Raw genomic sequence first — 14,836 nt, 5'->3', positions numbered from 1 at the left:
ATAATAATAACATTTAATAAAATAGAGTTTTCAAATAAAGTAACATTGACAACACTATTTTATTAAATGTTATTATTATCTTCGTTTTGTAGTTGTACTTAATAACAAGGATAATAATAACATATAACAAAATTGAGTGGTCAAATAAATATGTAATAATTAATTTATGTGACAACTCTATTTTATTATATGTTATTACTATCTTTGTTATTAAGTACAATTACAAAATGAAATAAATAATAATATTTAATAAAATAGAGTTGTCTAATAAATATATAATTTTTATTTTATTTGACAAAACTATTTTATTATATGTTATTATTAACTTCGTTTTGTAGTTATACTTAATAACAAAGATAATAATAAAATATCACAAAATTGAGTTGTCAAATAAATATGAAATAATTAGATTATTTGACAACTCTATTTTATTATATGTTATTATTATCTTCGTTATTTTGGTACAACTACAAAACGAAGTTAATAATAATATTTAATAAAATAGAGTTGTCTAATAATTACATAATTATTTGATAACTCTATTTTATTATATGTTATTACTATATTCGTTATACAGTCAATCTTTAAAAGAAAGATAATAATTACATATGATAAAATTGAATTATCAAATAAATTAATAGTTACATATTTATTTGACAACTCTATTTTATTATATGGCATTATTATCTTCGTTTTATAGTTTTACTTCATAAATAAGATAATAATAACATATAACAAAATTGAGTTGTAAGATAAATAAGTAATTATTATTTTATTTGACAACTCTATTTTATTATATGTTATTATTATCCTTGCTATGAAATAATACCATAAAACGAAGATAATAATAACATAGAACAAAATTGAGTTGTAAGATAAATAAGTAATTATTATTTTATTTGACAACTCTATTTTATTAAATATTATTATTAACTTCGTTTTGTAGTTGTACCAAAATAACGAAGATAATAATAACATAGAACAAAATTGAGTTGTAAGATAAATAAGTAATTATTATTTTATTTGACAACTCTATTTTATTATATGTTATTATTATCCTTGCTATGAAATAATACCATAAAACGAAGATAATAATTACATTAAATAAAATAGATTGGTCAAATAATGTAATATTTAATTAGTTATTTGACAACACTATTTTATCATATATTTTTATTATCTTCGTTTTGTATTTAATTTACAACTCAATTTTGTTATATGTTACTATTATTTTCGTTATTTAGTACAATTACAAAACGAAAATAATAAGAACATATAAGAAAATTGAGTTGTCAAATAAAAATGTACTTATTACTTTATTTGACAACTCTATTTAGTTATACGTTATTATTTACTTCGTTATAACTTTTTTGTTTGACAACTCTATTTTTTTATATGTTATTATTATGTTAGTTATGATGTAGAACTATAAAACGGTGATAATAATAACATAGAACAAAATTGAGTTGTCAAATAAACAAATATTTACATATTTATTTGACAACTCTATTTTATTTTATGTTACTATCATCTTCGTTATGAACTAAAACTATAAACCAAAGATAATAACAATATATAACAAAATAGATTTGTCAAATAAATATGTAATTATTACTTGATTAGACAACTCTATTTTATTATATGTTTCAATTATATTCGTTATAAAGTACAACTACATGACGAAAATAATAGTATGATATAATAAAATAGAGTTGTCAAATAAATATGTAATTATTACTTGATTAGACAACTCTATTTTATTATATCATACTATTATTTTCGTCATGTAGTTGTACTTTATAACGAATATAATTGAAACATATAATAAAATAGAGTTGTCAAATAAATATGTAATTATTACTTGATTAGACAACTCTATTTTATTATATGTTATTATTATCTTTGTTATGAAGTAAAACTATAAAACAAAGATAATACGAACATATAATAAATTAGAGTTGTCAAATAAAGTAACAATTACATATTTATTTGACAACTCTATTAAATTAAATGATATTACTATCTTCCTTATGTTGTCAAACCCTTTTAAATGAAGATATTATTAACATATATTAAAATAGAATTATCAAATAAATTAATAATTGCATATATATTTGACAACTCTTTTTTATTATACGTTATTATTATCTTCGTTTTGAAGTTGTACTAAATAACGATAATAATAATAACATATTACAAAATTGAAGTTGACAACTCTGTTTTATTATACTTTATTTTACAACTCTATTTTATTATATGTTATTATTATCTTCGTTATGTATTAAAACTATAAAACAAATATAATATTAACATTTAATAAAATAGAGTTGTCAATTAATGTAATAATTAAAAAGCATTCTTCTCCTAAATTTATAATTGTGTTTCGGGTCATATTTTGAACATTAGCCATCATTTGGTCTAAAAATACGAATTTCGTTCCATTTTTGTCAGGTGGTACAAAAATTGCTTGAAAAGTCTAGATGAAATCGGGGATTTTAGTACCACCTGAATTCGATCCATTTTTATCGGGTGTTACGAAAATCGCCTGAAAAGTCCGCGCCAGATTTCAAACACTAGTCATCGTCTAGTTCGAAAATACGAATGTTCGTCCATTTTTGTCGACGGGTACGAAAGTTGCCCGAAAATACAAAATTTGGTCCATTATCATTGATGGGTACGAAAATTGCCTGAAAAATCCAGAAGAAATCGGGGACTAAAAGACCCTTATAGAATTCTTCTTCTAAATTTATAACTATGTTTCGGGTTCCGCGATAGATTTCAAACACTAGCCATCGTCTTGTTCTAAAATATGGACTTCGGTCTATATTAGTCGGGTGGTACAAAAATTGCCCGAAATGTCCATATGAAATCGAGGACAAGGAGACCATTATAGCATTCTTCTCCAAAATTTATAACTGTGTTTTGGGTTCCGTGCCAAATTTCAAACATTAGCCATCGTTTGGTCGAAAATACGATTTTCGATCTATTTTTGTCGGGTGGTACTAAAATCGCATGAAAAGATCAAATGAAATCGAAGACCAGGAAACCCTTATAGCATTCGTCTCCGAAGTTTAAAATTGTGTTCGGGTTCCGCATCAGAATTCAAACACTAGCCATCATCTTGAATGAAAATATGGATTTCGATCGATTTTTGTCGTGTGATACAAAAATCGCCCAAAAAGTTTAGATGAAATCAAGCACCAGGAGACCCTTATAGCATTCTTCTCCTAAATTTATGATTGTGTTTTGGGTTCTGCGTCTTATATTTCAAATACTAACCATCGTTTGGTCCAAAACTACGGACTTTGGTCCATTTTTCTTGGGTGGTTCGAAAATCGCTCAAAAAGTCCAGATGAAATCGAGTACTAGGAGACCCTTATAGCATTCTTCTGTAAATTTTATAACTATGTTTCGGGTTATGTGCCAGATCTCAAACACTAGCCATCGTCTGGTCTGAAAATACTGATTTTGGTCTTTTTTGTCGAGGGGTACGAAAATAGCCCGAAAAGTCCAGATGAAATCGAGGACCGAGAGACCCTTATATCATTCTTATTTTAAATTTATAATTTTCTTTCGGGTTCCGCGTCAGATTTCACACACTAGCCATCGTCTTGTTCGAAAATACGGATTTCGGTGTATTTTGGTTGGGTGGTATGAAAATCGCTCAAAAAGTCCCGATGAAATCGAAGACCGAGAGACCCTTATAGCATTCTTTACTAAACTTTATAACTATGTTTCAGGTTTCGCGCCATATTTCAAATACTAACCATCGTCTGGTCCGAAAATACCGATTTTGGTCCATTTTTGTCGAGGGGTATGAAAATCGCCCGAAAAGTCCAAATGAAATCGAGGACCGCGAGACCCTTATAGCATTCTTTTGCAAAATTTTAAACTTTGTTTCTGGTTTCGCGCCAGATTCAAACACTAGTCATCGTCTTGTACAAAAATACCCCAAAAAGTCTAGATGCAATTGAGGACCAGGAGACTCTTATAGCATTCTTCTCCTAAATTTATAAATGTGATTCGGACCAGACGATGGCTAGTGTTTGATATCTAACACTGAACCCGAAACACTGTTATATATTTAGGAGAAGAATGCTTTAAGTTTCTCCAGATCCTCGACTTCATCTGGACTTTTCGAAGATTTTCGTACCACCCGACTAAAATCGGCTGAAATTCATATTTTCGAACAAGACATTGCTTGTGTTTGTATTTTGACGCAGAACCCGATACACATTTATAAATTTAGATGAAGAATGTTATAAGGGTCTCTCGGTCCTCGATTTCATCTAGACTTTGCGGGCGGTTTTCGTACACCCTGACAAAAATGCTATAAGAGTCTTCTGGTCCTCGATTTCATCTGGACTTTTCGAGCAATTTTTGTACCACCTAACAAAAATAGACCGAAATCTATATTTTTGGACCAGACGAGGACTAGTGTTTGAAATTTGATGCGGAACCCGAAACACAGTTATAAATTTTGGAGAATAATGTTTTAAGGGTCTCCCAGTCCTCGATTTCATTTGGACTTTTTAGGAGATTTTCGTACCACCAGAAAAATATGGACCGAACTTCGTATTTTCGGACCAGACGATGGCTAGTGTTTAAAATATGGCGCAGAACCCGAAACTCAGTTATAAATTTAGGAGAAGAATCCTACAAGAATCTTTTTCTCCTCGATTTCATTAGGACTTTTTGGGCAATTTTCCAACCCCTCAACAAAAATGGACCAGTGTCTGCATTTCGGCCTTGACGATAGCTAGTGTTTGAAATCTGCCGCGGAACCCGAAACACAATTATAAATGTTGGATAAGAATGTTATAAGGGTTTCCCTGTCCTCGATTTCATCTAGAATTTTCGGGGGATTTTCTTACCACCCGACAAAAATGGACAGAAATCTGTATTTCTAGAATAGACGAGGGCTACTACTTGAAATTTGACACGGAACTCAAAACACAATTATAAATTTTGGAGAATAATGCTATAAGGGTCTTCCGGTCCTCGATATCATCTGGTATTTTCGGGCGATTTTCATACCACCCGACAAAAATTGATCAAAATCAGTATTTTTGAACAAAACAATGGCTATTGTTGAAATCCCACACGGAACTCAGAACATAGTTATAAATTTAGGAGAAGATGCTATAAGGGTCTCTCGGTCCTCGATTTCATCTGGACTTTGCATACGATTTTCTTACCCGTCTACAAAAAAGGACCAAGATCTATATTTTTGGACCAGACGAATGGCAAGTGTTTGAAATCAGGCGCGGAACCTCAAAACCAGTAATAAAGAAGAATGCTATCAGGGTCTCCCGATCCACGGTTTCATCGGGACTTTACGGGTGATTTTCGTACCACCCGACAAAAAATTGGCGGAAATCCGTATTTTCAAACAAGATGATTACTAGTGTTTGAAACCTGACGCGGAACCTGAAACACAATTACAAATTTAGGAGAAGAATGCTATAAGGGTCTCCCGATCCTCGATTTCATCTAAGCTTTTCAGGCGCGGAACTCGGTATACAGTTATAAATTTTCGAGAAGAATGCTTTAAGGGTCTCGTAGTCCTAGATTTCATCTAGACTTTTTGGGCTACTTTCGTACCACCTGACTAAAATGGACCGAAATCCGAATTTTTGAACAAGACAATTGTTAGTGTTTGAATTCTTACGCGGAACCCGAAATACAATTATAAATTTAGAAGAAGAAATCTATAAGGATCTCTCAGTCCTCGATTTCTTTTGGTCTTTTTGGGCGATTTTCGTACTTCCCGACTAAAATGTACCTAAATCCGTTTTTTTGAACAAGACGATGGCTAGTTTTTAAAATCTGACGCATAACCTGAAACACAATTATAAATTTAGAAGAAGAATCCTATCATGCTATAAGGGTCTCCCGGTCATCGATTTCATTTGGACTTTTAAGGCGATTTTCGTACAATCGACAACAAAGGAGCGAAATCCATATTTTTGAAAAAGGCTATGGCTAGTGTTTGAAATCTGATGCGGAACCTGAAACATAGTTATAAATTTTGGAGAAGAATGATATAAGGGTCTCCCGGTCCTAGATTTCATCTGGACTTTTCGAGCGATTTTCTTAACACCTGACTAAAATGGACCGAAATTCGTATTTTCGAACAAAACTATGGTAAGTGTTTGAAAATGGACGCGGAACCCGAAACACAGTTTTATGTTTAGAAGAAGAATGCTATAAGGGTCTCCCAATCTTCAATTTCATCTGAACTTTTCGGGCGATTTTTATACCATCTGACTAAAATGGACCGAAGTTCTTATTTTCGAACAAAACGATGGCTAGTGTTTGAAATCTGACACGGAACCTGAAATAAGATATAAATTTAGAAGAAGAATGCTATAATGGTCTCCCAGTCCTCGATTTATTCTGGACTTTTTCGGCGATTTTCGTACCACCCAACAAAGACGGACCGAATTTCGTATTTTTGTACCGGACGATGGCTAGTGTTTAAAATCAGGCGTGGAGCCCAAAATACAGTTATAAATTTTTGAGAAGAATGCTATAAGGGTCTCCTGGTTAGTGTTTGAAATTTGTTGCGGAACCTGAAACACAATTATAAATTTTATAGAAGAATGTTATAAATGTCTCCCAGTCCTCGATTTCATCAGGACTTTTTGGACGATTTTCGTACCACCCTACTAAAATGAACCAAAATCTGTATTTTCGAACAAAAAGAGGATTAATGTTTGAAATATGACACGGAACCTGTAACACATTTATAAATTTTGGAGTAGAATGCTATAAGGGTCTCTCGGTCCTCGATTTCATCTAGACTTTTCGGGAGATTTTCGTAACCCTCGACAATAAAAGACCGAAATCTGTATTTTCCAAACAGACGAGGGCTAGTGTTGGAAATCTGACACGGAACCCAAAACACAGTTATAAATTTTGGAGAATAATGCTATAACGGTCTCTCGGTCCTCGATTTCATCTGGACTTTTCAGGTGACTTTCGTACCCATCGACAAAAATATGCCAAAATATGTATTTTTGGACCAGACGATGGCTAGTGTTTGAATTTTGGAGAAGAATGACATAAGGGTCTCCCACTCCTCGATTTCATTTGGACTTTTCTGGCGATTTTCGTACCACTCGACTACAACGGACTAAAATTTGTATCTTCAAACAAAACAATGGTTAGTGTTTGAAATCTGGCGCGGAACCAGAAACACAATTATAAATTTTGGAGAAGTATGCTATAAGGGTCTCCTGGTCCTCGATTTCTTTTGGATTTTTTGGACGATTTTTGTACCTCCCGACTAAAATGGACAAAAATCTGTATTTTCGAACAAAACGACGGTTTGTGTTTGGAATCTGACACAAAACCCAAAACAAAGTTATAAATTTGGGAGAAGAAGGCTATAAGGGTCTCTCGTACACATGAAAAAAATGGACCGAAATTCGTATTTTCGAACAAGCAATGGATACTGTTTGAAATCTGACGCAGAACCCGAATCACATTTATAAATATAGGAGAAGAATGCTATAGGAGTCTCCTGGTCCTCAATTTCATCTAGACTTTTTGGGGTATTTCCGTACACGACGATGGTATCGAGGTCCTCAATTTCATTTGGACTTTTCAGGCGATTTTTATAACCCTCGACAAAAATGGACCAACATATGTATTTTCGGACGAGACGATGGCTTGTGTCTGAAATCTGGCGCAGAACCCGAAACATAGTTATAAATTTTAGAGAAGAATGCTATAAGGGTCTCTCGGTCTTCGATTTCATTGGGACTTTTCGAGCGATTTTCGTACCACCCGACTAAAATGGACCAAAATCCGTATTTTCGAACAAGACAATGGCTATTGTTTAAAATCTGATGCAGAAACCGAAAAAAAATTATAAATTTACAAGAAGAATTATATAAGGGATTCTCGGTCCTCGATTTCATCAGGATTTTTCGGGCGATTTTCGTACCCCTCGACAAAAAGGACCAAAATCAGTATTTTCAGACCAGACGATGGCTAGTGTTTGAGAACTGGCGCAGAACCTGAAACACAGTTATAAATTTTGGAGAAGAATGCTATATGGGTTTGCCTCTACTCGATTTGATCTGGACTTTTTGGGCAATTTTCGTACCACCCAACAAAAATCAACCAAACTCCGTACTTCCGGATCAAATGATGGTTAGTGTTTGAAATATAAGACGCGGAACCTCAAAACCAGTAATAAAGAAGAATGCTATCAGGGTCTCCCGATCCACGGTTTCATCGGGACTTTACGGGTGATTTTCGTACCACCCGACAAAAAATTGGCGGAAATCCGTATTTTCAAACAAGATGACTACTAGTGTTTGAAACCTGACGCGGAACCTGAAACACAATTACAAATTTAGGAGAAGAATGCTATAAGGGTCTCCCGATCCTCGATTTCATCTAAGCTTTTCAGGCGCGGAACTCGGTATACAGTTATAAATTTTCGAGAAGAATGCTTTAAGGGTCTCGTAGTCCTAGATTTCATCTAGACTTTTTGGGCTACTTTCGTACCACCTGACTAAAATGGACCGAAATCCGAATTTTTGAACAAGACAATTGTTAGTGTTTGAATTCTTACGCGGAACCCGAAATACAATTATAAATTTAGAAGAAGAAATCTATAAGGATCTCTCAGTCCTCGATTTCATTTGGTCTTTTTGGGCGATTTTCGTACTTCCCGACTAAAATGTACCTAAATCCGTTTTTTTGAACAAGACGATGGCTAGTTTTTAAAATCTGACGCATAACCTGAAACACAATTATAAATTTAGAAGAAGAATCCTATCATGCTATAAGGGTCTCCCGGTCATCGATTTCATTTGGACTTTTAAGGCGATTTTCGTACAATCGACAACAAAGGAGCGAAATCCATATTTTTGAAAAAGGCTATGGCTAGTGTTTGAAATCTGATGCGGAACCTGAAACATAGTTATAAATTTTGGAGAAGAATGATATAAGGGTCTCCCGGTCCTAGATTTCATCTGGACTTTTCGAGCGATTTTCTTAACACCTGACTAAAATGGACCGAAATTCGTATTTTCGAACAAAACTATGGTAAGTGTTTGAAAATGGACGCGGAACCCGAAACACAGTTTTATGTTTAGAAGAAGAATGCTATAAGGGTCTCCCGATCTTCAATTTCATCTGGACTTTTCGGGCGATTTTTATACCATCCGACTAAAATGGACCGAAGTTCTTATTTTCGAACAAAACGATGGCTAGTGTTTGAAATCTGACACGGAACCTGAAATAAGATATAAATTTAGAAGAAGAATGCTATATTGGTCTCCCAGTCCTCGATTTATTCTGGACTTTTTCGGCGATTTTCGTACCACCCAACAAAGACGGACCGAATTTCGTATTTTTGTACCGGACGATGGCTAGTGTTTAAAATCAGGCGTGGAGCCCAAAATACAGTTATAAATTTTGGAGAAGAATGCTATAAAGGTCTCCCAGTCCTCGATTTCATCTGGAGTTTTTGGACGATTTTCGTACCACCCTACTAAAATGAACCAAAATCTGTATTTTCGAACAAAAAGAGGATTAATGTTTGAAATATGACACGGAACCTGTAACACATTTATAAATTTTGGAGTAGAATGCTATAAGGGTCTCTCGGTCCTCGATTTCATCTAGACTTTTCGGGAGATTTTCGTAACCCTCGACAATAAAAGACCGAAATTTGTATTTTCAAAACAGACGAGGGCTAGTTTTGGAAATCTGACACGGAACCCGAAACACAGTTATCAATTTTGGAGAAGAATGCTATAAGGGTCTCCCGGTCCTCGATTTCATCTGGACTTTTCGGGTGATTTTCGTACCCATCGACAAAAATATGCCAAAATATGTATTTTTGGACCAGACGATGGCTAGTGTTTGAATTTTGGAGAAGAATGACATAAGGGTCTCCCACTCCTCGATTTCATTTGGACTTTTCTGGCGATTTTCGTACCACTCGACTACAACGGACTAAAATTTGTATCTTCAAACAAAACAATGGTTAGTGTTTGAAATCTGGCGCGGAACCAGAAACACAATTATAAATTTTGGAGAAGTATGCTATAAGGGTCTCCAGGTCCTCGATTTCTTTTGGATTTTTTGGACGATTTTTGTACCTCCCGACAAAAATTTGTATTTTCGAACAAAACGACGGTTTGTGTTTGGAATCTGACATAAAACCCAAAACAAAGTTATAAATTTGGGAGAAGAAGGCTATAAGGGTCTCTCGTACACATGAAAAAAATGGACCGAAATTCGTATTTTCGAACAAGCAATGGATACTGTTTGAAATCTGACGCAGAACCCGAATCACATTTATAAATATAGGAGAAGAATTCTATAGGAGTCTCCTGGTCCTCAATTTCATCTATACTTTTTGGGGTATTTCCGTACACGACGATGGTATCGAGGTCCTCAATTTCATTTGGACTTTTCAGGCGATTTTTGTAACCCTCGACAAAAATGGACCAACATATGTATTTTCGGACCAGACGATGGCTTGTGTCTGAAATCTGGCGCAGAACCCGAAACATAGTTATAAATTTTAGAGAAGAATGCTATAAGGGTCTCTCGGTCTTCGATTTCATTGGGACTTTTCGAGCGATTTTCGTACCACCCGACTAAAATGGACCAAAATCCGTATTTTCGAACAAGACAATGGCTATTGTTTGAAATCTGATGCAGAAACCGAAAAAAAATTATAAATTTACAAGAAGAATTATATAAGGGATTCTCGGTCCTCGATTTCATCAGGATTTTTCGGGTGATTTTCGTACCCCTCGACAAAAAGGACCAAAATCAGTATTTTCAGACCAGACGATGGCTAGTGTTTGAGAACTGGCGCAAAACCTGAAACACAGTTATAAATTTTGGAGAAGAATGCTATATGGGTTTGCCGTTACTCGATTTAATCTGGACTTTTTGGGCAATTTTCGTACCACCCAACAAAAATGAACCAAACTCCGTAGTTCCGGATCAAATGATGGTTAGTGTTTGAAATATAAGACGCAGAACTCGAAGAATGCTATAAGTGTCTCCTGGTCCTCGATTTCATCTAGATTTTTCGGGCGATTTTTGTATAACCCAACAAAAATCGACCGAAATCTATATTTTCATACAAGATGATGGCTAGTGTTTGAATTCTGATGCGGAACTAGAAACACAATTATAAATTTTGGAGAAGAATGCTATAAGGGTGTCCTGGTCCTCGATTTACTCTGGTCTTTTCGGGAGATTTTAGTACCACACGACTAAAATGGACCAACATTTGTATTTTCGAAATAAACGATGGGTAGTTTTTGAAATCTGTCACGAAAACCGAAACACAATTATAAATTTTGGAGAAGAATGTTATAAAGGTGTCCCGGTCCTCGATTTCATCTGGACTTTTTGGATGATTTTCGTACCACCCTACTAAAATGAACCAAATTATGTATTTTCGAACAAAATTAGTGTTTGAAATTTGCACGGAACCCGAAATACAGTTATAAATTTAGAAGAAGAATGCTATAAGGGTTTCTCGATCCTCGATTTCATCTGGACTTTTCGTAACACCCAATAAAAATGAACCTAAATTCGTATTTTTGGAAGAGACGATGGCTAGTGTTTAAAATCTAGGGTGGATCCCGAAAAACAGTGATAAATTTTGAAGAATAATGCTATAAGGGTCTCCTGGTCGTCGATTTCATCTGGAATTTTCTGGCGATTTTCGTACCACCCAACTAAAACAGATCGAAATTCGTATCTTCAAACAAAATGATGTTTAGTGTTTGAAATCTTGCGCGGAACCCTAAACACAATTATAAATTTTGGAGAAGAATGTTATAAGGGTCTCTCGGTCCTCGATTTCATTGGGTCTTTTCGAGAGATTTTCGTACCACCCGACTAAAATGGACGAAATCTGTATTTTCGAACAAGACGATGGCTATTGTTTGAAATCTAACGCTGAACCCGAACGAAAATTATAAATTAGAAGAAGAATGATATAAGGGACTCTCGGTCTTCGATTTCATTTGGACTTTTCGGGCGATTTTCGTCCCTCTCGACAAAAAAGGACCAAAATCAGTATTTTCAGACAAGACAATTGCTAGTGTTTGAGATCTGGCGCAGAACGCAAAACACAGATATAAATTTTGGAGAAGAATGCTATAAGGGTCTCCCGGTACTCGATTTCATCTAGACTTTTTGGGCAATTTTTGTAACACCCAACAAAAATGGACCAAAAGTCCATAGTTTCAGACCAAACGATGGTTAGTGTTTGAAATATAAGACGCATAACCCAAAACACAGTTATAATTTTAGGAGAAGAATGCTATAACGGTCTCTTAGTCCTCGATTTCATCTCGACTTTTCAGTCGATTTTTGTATCACCCGACAAAAATCGACCGATGGCTAGTGTTTGAATTCTGATGTGGAACTCAAAACACAATTATAAATTTTGGAGAAGAATGCTATAAGGGTTTCTTGGGCCTCGAATTCATCTGGTCTTTTCGGGCAATTTTTGTACCACCCGACAAAAATAGACCGAAAATGGTACATTGCTAATGTTTGATATCTGGCGCGGAACCAGCAACACAGTTATAAATTTTGGAGAAGAATGCTATAATGGTCTCCCGGTCTTCGATTTCATATGAACTTTTCGGGCGATTTTCGTACCACCCGACTAAAATGGACCGAAATCCGTATTTTAGAACAAGACGATGGCTAGTGTTTGAAATCTGACGTAGAACCCGAAATACAATTATAAATTTAGAAGAAGAATTCTATAAGGGCCATTTGGTCTCATATTTCATCTGGACTTTTTAGGCAATTTTCTTACCCATCGATGATAATGGACCAAATTCTGTATTTTCAGACCAGACGATGGCCAATGTTTGAAATCAGACGCGAAATCCGATACACAATTATAAATTCATGAGAAGAATGCTATAATAAGAGTCTTCTGGTCCTCGATTTCATATGGACTTTTCGGGCGATTTTGGTAACCCTCGACAAAAAAGTACCAAAATCAATATTTTCATACCAGACGATGGCAATATTTGAAATCTGACGCGGAACCCGAAACACAGTTATAAATTTTGGAGAAGAATGCTATAAGGGTCTCATGATCCTCGATTTCATTTGGACTTTTCGGGCGATTTTCTTACCACCCAACAAAAATGGAGCAAAGTCCGTAGTTTCAGATCAAACGATGGTTAGTGTTTGAAATCTGACGCAGAACCCGGAATAGAGTTATAAATTTAGGAGGAGAATGCAATAAGGGTCTCCTGGTCCTCGATTTCATCTAGACTTTTCGGGCGATTTTGGTATCACCTGACAAAAATGGACTAAAATTTTAATTTTCTGACCAGGCGATGGCTAGTGTTTGAAATCTAACCCGAAACACAATTATAAATTTAGGAGAAGCATGCTAAAAGTCTCTCCCGCTCCTCATTTTTTCATCTGGACTTTTTGGGCGATTTTTGTACCACCCGACAAAAATGGACTAAAATCCGTAACATATAACAAAACAAAATTGTCAAATAAATATGTAATTATTACTTTATTTGACAACTCAAATTTAATTTATGTTATTATTATCTTCATTTTATTATTATCTTCGTTTTATAATTTTACTTCGTAACGAAGATAATAACATATAACAAAATTGAGTTGTAAAATAAATAAGTAATTATTATTTTATTTGACAACTCTATTTTATTATATGTTATTATTATATTTTTTTATTAAGTACAACTAAAAAATGAAGATGATAATAATATTTAATAAAATAAAATTGTCTAATAAATAATTAATTATTACTTTACTTGACAACACTATTTTATTATATGTTATTATTATCTTCATTTTGTAGTTATACTTAATAACAAAGATAATAATAAAATATAGCAAAATTTAGTTTGCAAATAAATATCAAATAATTAATTTATTTGACAACTCTATTTTATTATATGTTATTATTATCTTGGTTATTGAGTACAACTACAAAACGAAGATAATAATAATATTTAATAAAATAGAGTTGTCTAATAAATAAGTAATTATTACTTTATTTGAAAACACTATTTTATTATATCTTATTATTATCTTCGTTTTATTGTTTTACTACATAACGAAGATAATAATAACATATAATAAAATTTAATTTATCAAATAAATATGTACTTATTACTTTATTTGACTATTCTATTTTATATTATGTTATTATTATTATTTTCGTTATATAGTTGTACTTCATAACAAAGACAATACTAACAAATAATTAAATAGAGTTGTTAAATAAAGTAATAATTACATATTTATTTGACAACTCTATTTAATTATATGTTATTACTATCTTTGATTTGCAGTCAAACTTTAAAAGGAAGATAATAATAACATATGATAAAATAAAATTATCAAATAAATTAATAGTTACATATTTATTTGACAACTCTATTTTATTATATGTTATTATTATCTTCGTTTTATAGTTTTACTTCATAACGACGATAATAATAACATATAACAAAGTAGAGTTTAAAATAAATAATTAATTATTATTTTATTTGGCAACTCTATTTTATTATATGTGTTATGAAATAAAACCATAAAACGAATATAATAATAAAATTAACTAAAATAGAGTTGTCAAATAGTGTAATATTTAAATATTTATTTGACAACACTATTTTATTATATATTATTATTATATTGGTTTTGTATTTAAATATTATCTTCGTTTTGTATTTTATTATATATTATTATTTGACAACACTGTTTTATATTATTATTATTTGTTTGACAACACTATTTTATTAATAATTACATATTTATATGACAACTT

Source organism: Cicer arietinum, chromosome 5, assembly GCF_000331145.2.
Source record: "Cicer arietinum cultivar CDC Frontier isolate Library 1 chromosome 5, Cicar.CDCFrontier_v2.0, whole genome shotgun sequence".
In the NCBI taxonomy this organism is placed as follows: domain Eukaryota; kingdom Viridiplantae; phylum Streptophyta; class Magnoliopsida; order Fabales; family Fabaceae; genus Cicer; species Cicer arietinum.
The sequence above is the reverse complement of the archived record's forward strand: the minus strand, read 5'-3'. Positions refer to the sequence as shown.